General features: G+C 43.5%; 2 pseudogenes; one reads left to right on the top strand and one right to left on the bottom strand.

Annotated features, from left to right (window-relative positions):
* Positions 1-5954: 5954 nt before the first annotated feature.
* LOC134936626 (5S ribosomal RNA) lies at positions 5955-6073 on the bottom strand (annotated as a pseudogene).
* Positions 6074-6828: 755 nt separating this feature from the next.
* LOC134934683 (5S ribosomal RNA) lies at positions 6829-6947 on the top strand (annotated as a pseudogene).
* The last annotated feature ends 843 nt before the right edge of the window (positions 6948-7790 follow it).

Below are 7790 nucleotides of genomic sequence, written 5' to 3' on the forward strand. Positions count from 1 at the left end.
AGGTTCAAATTTCGGCCCTGTCAATTTTCTTCCAAAAAGAACTAGCTTCAGTCCCTGAAGTTCAGACGTTTGTGAAAGGGGTACTGTATATACAGCCTCCTTTTGTGCCTCCAGTGGCACCTTGGGATCTAAATGTAGTTTTTGGGTTCCAAAAGTCACATTGGTTTGAACCACTTAAATATGTGGAGTTAAAATATCTCACATGGAAATTGGTCATGCTGTTGGCCCTGGCCTGGGCCAGGTGCGTGTCAGAATTGGCGGCTTTATCCTGTAAAAGCCCTCATCTGATTTTCCATTCGGACAGGGCGGAATTGAGGACTTGTCCTCAGTTTCTCCCTAAGGTGGTTTCAGCGTTTCACCTGAATCAACCTATTGTGGTGCCTGCGGCTACTAGGGACTTGGAGGACTCCAAGTTGCTAGACGTTGTCAGAGCACTGGAAATATAGGTTTCCAGGACGGCTGGAGTCAGAAAATCTGACTCGTTGTTTATTCTGTATGCACCCAACAAGCTGGGTGCTCCTGCTTCTAAGCAGACTATTGCTCGTTGGATTTGTAGTACAATTCAGCTTGCACATTCTGTGACAGGCCTGCCACAGCCAAAATCTGTAAAAGCCCATTCCACAAGGAAGGTGGGCTCATCTTGGGCGGCTGCCCGAGGGGTCTCGGCTTTACAACTTTGCCGAGCAGCTACTTGGTCAGGAGCAAATACGTTTGTAAAATTCTACAAATTTGATACCCTGGCTGAGGAGGACCTGGAGTTCTCTCATTTGGTGCTGCAGAGTCATCCGCACTCTCCCGCCCGTTTGGGAGCTTTGGTATAATCCCCATGGTCCTTACGGAGTCACCAGCATCCACTTAGGACGTTAGAGAAAATAAGAATTTACTTACCGATAATTCTATTTCTCGTAGTCCGTAGTGGATGCTGGGCGCCCATCCCAAGTGCGGATTGTCTGCAATACTGGTACATAGTTATTGTTACCAAAAAATCGGGTTATTGCTGTAGTGAGCCATCTTTTCTAGAGGCTCCTCTGTTATCATGCTGTTAACTGGGTTTAGATCACAAGTTATATGGTGTGATTGGTGTGGCTGGTATGAGTCTTACCCGGGATTCAAAATCCTTCCTTATTGTGTACGCTCGTCCGGGCACAGTATCCTAACTGAGGCTTGGAGGAGGGTCATAGGGGGAGGAGCCAGTGCACACCAGGTAGTTCTAAAGCTTTACTTTTGTGCCCAGTCTCCTGCGGAGCCGCTATTCCCCATGGTCCTTACGGAGTCCCCAGCATCCACTACGGACTACGAGAAATAGAATTATCGGTAAGTAAATTCTTATTTTTTTCAGGATTTGTTTGTGTATTGTGTTGTACAAGAGGTTACATATACTGTAAGTGGCCACGGGAGACCTTATTTAAAATGCATGTAGCCATAAGCATCACTGTGCCCTATATAACCAATGCAGGGAAATGGCCCTGATGAATCCATTTGAATGTATGTGTCTCTGATTTCTTGGGGAATGGGATTCAGTCAATTTACCGACTGTCGGTTGATTTTTAGGACTGTAGCACTATTATTAATAAATAGTCCCCTGAGTGCACATAGGGGGTTATTCAGAGTTGTTAGCAAACCAAAAAAAAGTAAGCAGTTGGGCAAATCCTGTTGCACTGCAGGTGGGGCAGATGTAACATGTGCAGAGAGAGTTAGATTTGGGTGGGGTGTTTTTAAGCTGAAATCTAAATTGCAGTGTAAAAATAAAGCAGCCAATATTTACTCTGCACAGAAACAATATAACCCACCCAAATCTAACTCTCTCTGCACATGTTACATCTGTCCCACCTGCGGTGCACATGGTTTTGCCCAATTGCTAACTTTTTTGGTTTGCTAACTACTCTGAATAACCCCCATAATTAGTAAATACACAACAATCGTCACAAAACCTTAATAATATCAGTAACTGAATCATTTTCAGTGTAGCAGAGAGTAGTATAATTTAATTGGAATATGTATAACCCAGTTTTCTATAATGTGTTTTACTTGTCCTGATTGAAATACCCTTGGAAATATTGGCAATGAGTTTATATTACAAGGCCACAACATTAGTCACTAAAGGATTCTAGAAGCCCAGCACCTATTAAAAATAACAGGACAAAATATACTTGGCACCACTAATGCACATAGGCTAAGGCGAGAGAAGATATAATTATCTAATCCTCAAGTCAGTTTCAGCTATACTGTGACAGTCCAACAACTCCCACTTCAGAGAGAGAAATCCTGATGCAGCGAAGTGGTAAATAAGCCCACAAGCCTAATGGTCTCACTGCACAAACTAATGTTCAAGCCTTGTCTTTCCTAAGTGTGACAGGCTCATTGCGATGCGTAGGCAGTCCTTATTGCTCTCAGTACAACTTTTAAATAAAAAATATTGACAGTGGATGATGAAATAAATCCTGTCTGCTCAGACAGTTCTCTTCTGTTCTATTTGTTTTTCTTTGACAACAGACATAACTCGGTTTGGGCATCAAAGGACACTCACGACTGCAGAATAAGAATAGACTGAAAGGTTTATTACCTATACTTGCTCACGACTTCCCCCTGTTCTGTTCCTAGTTATTATTACATTGTGACATCTTAGATGGATTTATTTACATATGTATACTTACTAGCAATAAAGGGGATTTTATCCATGTACAATTCTTCATCGACTAATCTGAAAGTCAGTTATTTATGTCATTCCCAAATAATAAGCTTTATTATTTAGTGCTAAGTGTTGTTTGAACAGGGGGGGGTCATTCTGACTCATTCGCTCGCTGCTTTTTTTTGCAGCTGAGCGAGCGGGTCCCTACTGTGCATGCCAGACGGCCAATGGCCGTAGCAGGACTGCAATCGCCTCTGCCTGATTGACAGGCAAAGGTGGCCTCTGGGCGGGAGGGGCGGAATGGCGGCGTTTGGGCGACGTTTCGTGGCCGTGGTCCGGCCAATGCAGGCGTGGCCGGACCGAACGGGAGGCGGGTCGCAGCGGCTGCATGACGTCACACGCAGCCGCTGCGGGCCGGGGAGCGATGAGTAGCTCCTCGCCAGCACGCTAAAGCTGCGCTGGTCGGGAGCTACTCTTGAAGTGCAAAGGCATCGCCGCTGTGCGATGCCTTTGCACTTCTGCGGGAAGGGGGGCGGCACTGACATGCGGGGCGGGATAGCCCTGTGCTGGGCGTCCCCCCACATATCAGTGTGAATGATCGTAGCTGTGCTAAATTTAGCATAGCTACGATCATCTCGGATTGACCCCCTGGATGACATCAATTTAAGGTAGGACAAAGAGATGTGCTTTGAAACTAAAACTGGGGAACCAGGTCAAATTTAGGGGTAAGGCCGCCCGTAAGCGCAACATTATCAGTTGTCCCCATGTTGTCCCTGTACCCTTCATGTTGGATACTCCCGACTGCCAAAGGGGCACCAATTTCACCCCCCTCCACCACCACAATTTACTGACCATTGCCCCCAGATGTCTGTGCACACATCTAAGTTACAGTATAGTGGGAGAGGGGAATTATGAGACAACAGTAGCTAGTGGGGCTCAGAGTAGAGATTGAGTTAGTGAGGGATTTTAAGATGCATTATGAACTGGATTATGGAGGTAATGAGATGTTAGTGTAGGAATTTACAGAGTGATGCAGAGGATGTGAAGCAACAAGTGAGAAAGCTCAGTCCATAATACCATTTAGGACAAACTGTAGTTAGGGCAGTTGGGTGAGGAGTGGATAGACAGCAGGAGATTATACAGTAGTTGATAAATAGTAGATAATGAGAGAACGAATAAGGGTTTTGGTCACTTACAGAGGGAGAAAAGAGCATTTTTGTGGCAGTAGGCATGGGAACCTGGACAGACCATCATGCGATGGAGACTAGACAGAGAGGAAGTGACATTGGTAGAATGATGAGGTCCAATAAAGACATGATGCACATTAGGCCACCAAAAGTCGCTTTACAAATGCAATTACCTGAGTCTCCAGTCAGGGTCAAATATTTGCTACATTTTGGACCAATTAGCACTAATTTACTAACTAATCTGCAAATCCATGACAATCACTGGGATTGGCTATCTCAAGCCGTGTGCTGTGGATGATATAATAGCTTACACTACAGTCTTCCACCCAGTCGCTGTACCAGTCTAGTCAGTAGATGACAGGAACAGTGCAGGAGAGATGTGACATAAGAGGTTAGGAGAATGAGGATGAGCACCCTTCACTCTGTGTGGGAGATATGACATCACATACCCTTTCACATCGCAAAAATAACCCAGTGTCTACCCGGCATAGCGCCGGATCGACACGGGTCGCTGTGCTATGTGAAAGGGGCCATGGAGAATTCCCGGGTCGCCTGGCCCGGTAATTCAACCCGGGTTATAAGAAGGGTTATCCCTGGGTTGAATACCAGGTCAGTGGCAGTGTGAGTAGTGCAAAGATGAGCTCATCTCCCAGCGCCACCCCCACCGCTATGGCAACCCGACCCGGGGAAGCCTACTGTTAGGGTCCAATGCCGGATCCCACCTGGGAAGGACCCGTTTCCAATTCCCGGGTGGGATCCGGCATTGGAGATGTGAAAGGGGTAGTGTGACTCTCAGGAAACCAGTGAGAACTGAAAGGCCTGTGTTGTGCACAGAACATTGCAGCACTCCCCATACTGATGTATAAGATATACAGACATGTACTACATGTCACATCAGTGCTAGCAGTGCCAGTGATTCCCCTAAATGTACATGACACAAACAGAACAAAGTATCAGGAAAATATACAATAGTTTTATTACTGAGCTATAACATGGAGAAGAGCCAGCTGTGTAACTAATGCCAAACCATTATCACCAAGGGAGAAGACAGAATGAGGATGAGGTTAAAGTTTCAGTATATGTTTTGTAAGTAATTACTTCCTATAATGTGTGCCAGTCTGCTGCACATTTCCTTTTATACTACTTTACTCAGTGTCTCTCATTAGCGCATTCATGTATTTCTCTCATACATTTATGTATTGTTCCTAAATCCTAATAAAGGTATCTAAAAACTTAACTAAATTACCTGGCAACTCAGGTAAATTCCTCTTTAATGTGATTGCTGTATTATTTCTGCTTTATAGCATACTGTGCAGCAGTCTGTAACATCTGTTATATACAGTAATGTACAGTAACTAATATTTACACGACTATGCAGTGGACAATCTTATCTGCTAAGTAGTTTCTGCAAATAAAAGGAAAGCAACGTAAACCATAAGTGAGCAATGTGCAAATCTGAGAAGCCGTAGACTTTTCCTGTTCTAGACACGATTAGGGGGAGATGTACTAAGCAGTGATAAAAGTGGAGAAGTGAGCCAGTGGCGAAGTTTCCCATAGTAACCAATCAGCAGTGCCGTAAGATTTATAATTTGCATACTATAAAAGCAGTAAAAAGTTGGGTTAAGGATGCCGCACAGGACTGAGTGATGTTAAATGGATAGGTGATTTGTATGTGTTTCCAAGAAGACCGACTAACCAGAAAAACTTCCGGAATTTATCACCGTCTACCATTGAACAGTGAGTACTTTGATAGGTAGAAGAAAAAGGTGATTGTCGATGGTGCTCCCATGGGTCTATTACATAGGTAATAAGGAAAGGAGAGAAAAAGAAAAAGTGACCCTTGTTGGGAGCACTCACTCTTGGAAACAATTGAGATTAAGAATATGCGTAATGAGGTAGATATTAAAACGTAACCTTTAATTATTTTTGGGATAAAATAAGAGTACACAAGAAATTATTGTGTTTAAAAGTATGGTTAAACAATCTGAATCATGGGTTTGGAATTACAACTGTGAATATATAGATGAAAACATATGTATAAGGCAGAAATACGGCACAAAGTGCGGCAAAACCAAAGCACGCCTGCAAGGTATTGATTTCTAAGGTTGTTGCAATAGCCAAAGTATTGCCGTCAAAAAAACCCACAACACCTGGTATTCCTTAGTGGTCAACCACCTAAGTACTGACCAGGCCCAACACCGTATTGCTTCCAAGATCGGACGAGATTGGGCATGTGCGGTGTGGTATGGTAGTAGGTTTAAGATTGATGAGGCAAAAACCTGCAGCTGGTATGCAGCTATTCAATCCACCATGAACCTGGTTATTGTGATGGGCAGATGATCTCTTGAAGGAGAAACATATGTTTGACCGTCATTGCACCAAATTGTACCCCAATTATATAGGTATACGGAGGTTTAAATCATATGGTCAATCGATTTTGCCAACTGGAGCCGCCTGTATGTTGCTTTTTTGTGCTGTACAACATAATTCCAAATGGATTTTTCTCGTATGGTAGGGCAAGAAAAGACCCTTGTTATACTGATGACATGCCAACAAGATTAATAAACATCAAAACATATATATGTTTCCAGTAGTGTTATATGATTAAAGCTGAGACTGCAATAATCTGGAAAAATCCACCAGATTATTGCAGTCTCAGCTTTAATCATATAACACTACTGGAAACATATATATGTTTTGATGTTTATTAATCTTGTTGGCATGTCATCAGTATAACAAGGGTCTTTTCTTGCCCTACCATACGAGAAAAATTCATTTGGAATTATGTTGTACAGCACAAAAAAGCAACATACAGGCGGCTCCAGTTGGCAAAACCGATTGACCATATGATTTAAACCTCCGTATACCTATATAATTGGGGTACAATTTGGTGCAATGACGGTCAAACATATGTTTCTCCTTCAAGAGATCATCTGCCCATCACAATAACCTGGTTCATGGTGGATTGAATAGCTGCATACCAGCTGCAGGTTTTTGCCTCATCAATCTTAAACCTACTACCATACCACACCGCACATGCCCAATCTCGTCCGATCTTGGAAGCAATACGGTGTTGGGCCTGGTCAGTACTTAGGTGGTTGACCACTAAGGAATACCAGGTGTTGTAGGTTTTTTGACGGCAATACTATAAAAGCATACAGAGCAGCTGATTGGTTGTCATGGGCAGTTTCTCCACTGACTCACTTCACTTTTATCACTGCTTATGTCCCCCTAACTGTAGGGCGAGTGGAGCACAGTAACATGTAATTTATACAGTGATACTATAATTGTCATATAGATAGTATAGGTACATACTCTAGGGGGGCAGATTTACTAAAGCTTCTACAAATTGCATTCTAGAAAATAATAGACAGAATCTGATTGGTTGCTACAGACACCTCCACTTGCCTGTTTTAGAAGCTCTAGTAAATCTAGGTTGGAGAGAGGAGGTGGTCTTTATGCTGTTAATGTGATAGACTGACCTACATAGGGGAACATGATCCATAGTTGTCTTGCAGATTTACAGGTTACATGCTTCAGGTCACATGTCCATAGCACAACATTATAACAACATACCCATCATGACACATTTCCCCCTTGAGCTAAATCATCCTCATTAGCCGTAAAACACTCTAGTCATCCCACCATGTATTCCTTGTGAGGGCAAGTTATCCTCCTTGCCGCAATACATTTCATTTGCCACAGTTCATATACTGGTCTCAAGTCAAATTATCTTCATTTAGAATACACCTTTGGCCACTTAACAGAGAAGAGAGGGCCCAGGCGGCTCATGCCTTTGTCCGGCCACCACCATTGGTCCCCATCGTCCACCGCCGCCATCTGCTCACAGCTCCCTAATGAAAAGGTCCCTCTCAAAATGGCTACCGCCTCAAAGGAGACAGTTACTAAAGATACTAGAGAAGGCTCTAGTATCTTTAATAACGGTCTCCTCTGAGGCGGTGGCCATTTTGGGA

The sequence above is a fragment of the Pseudophryne corroboree genome, chromosome 1 (assembly GCF_028390025.1).
Source record: "Pseudophryne corroboree isolate aPseCor3 chromosome 1, aPseCor3.hap2, whole genome shotgun sequence".
NCBI classification, from domain to species: Eukaryota; Metazoa; Chordata; class Amphibia; order Anura; family Myobatrachidae; genus Pseudophryne; species Pseudophryne corroboree.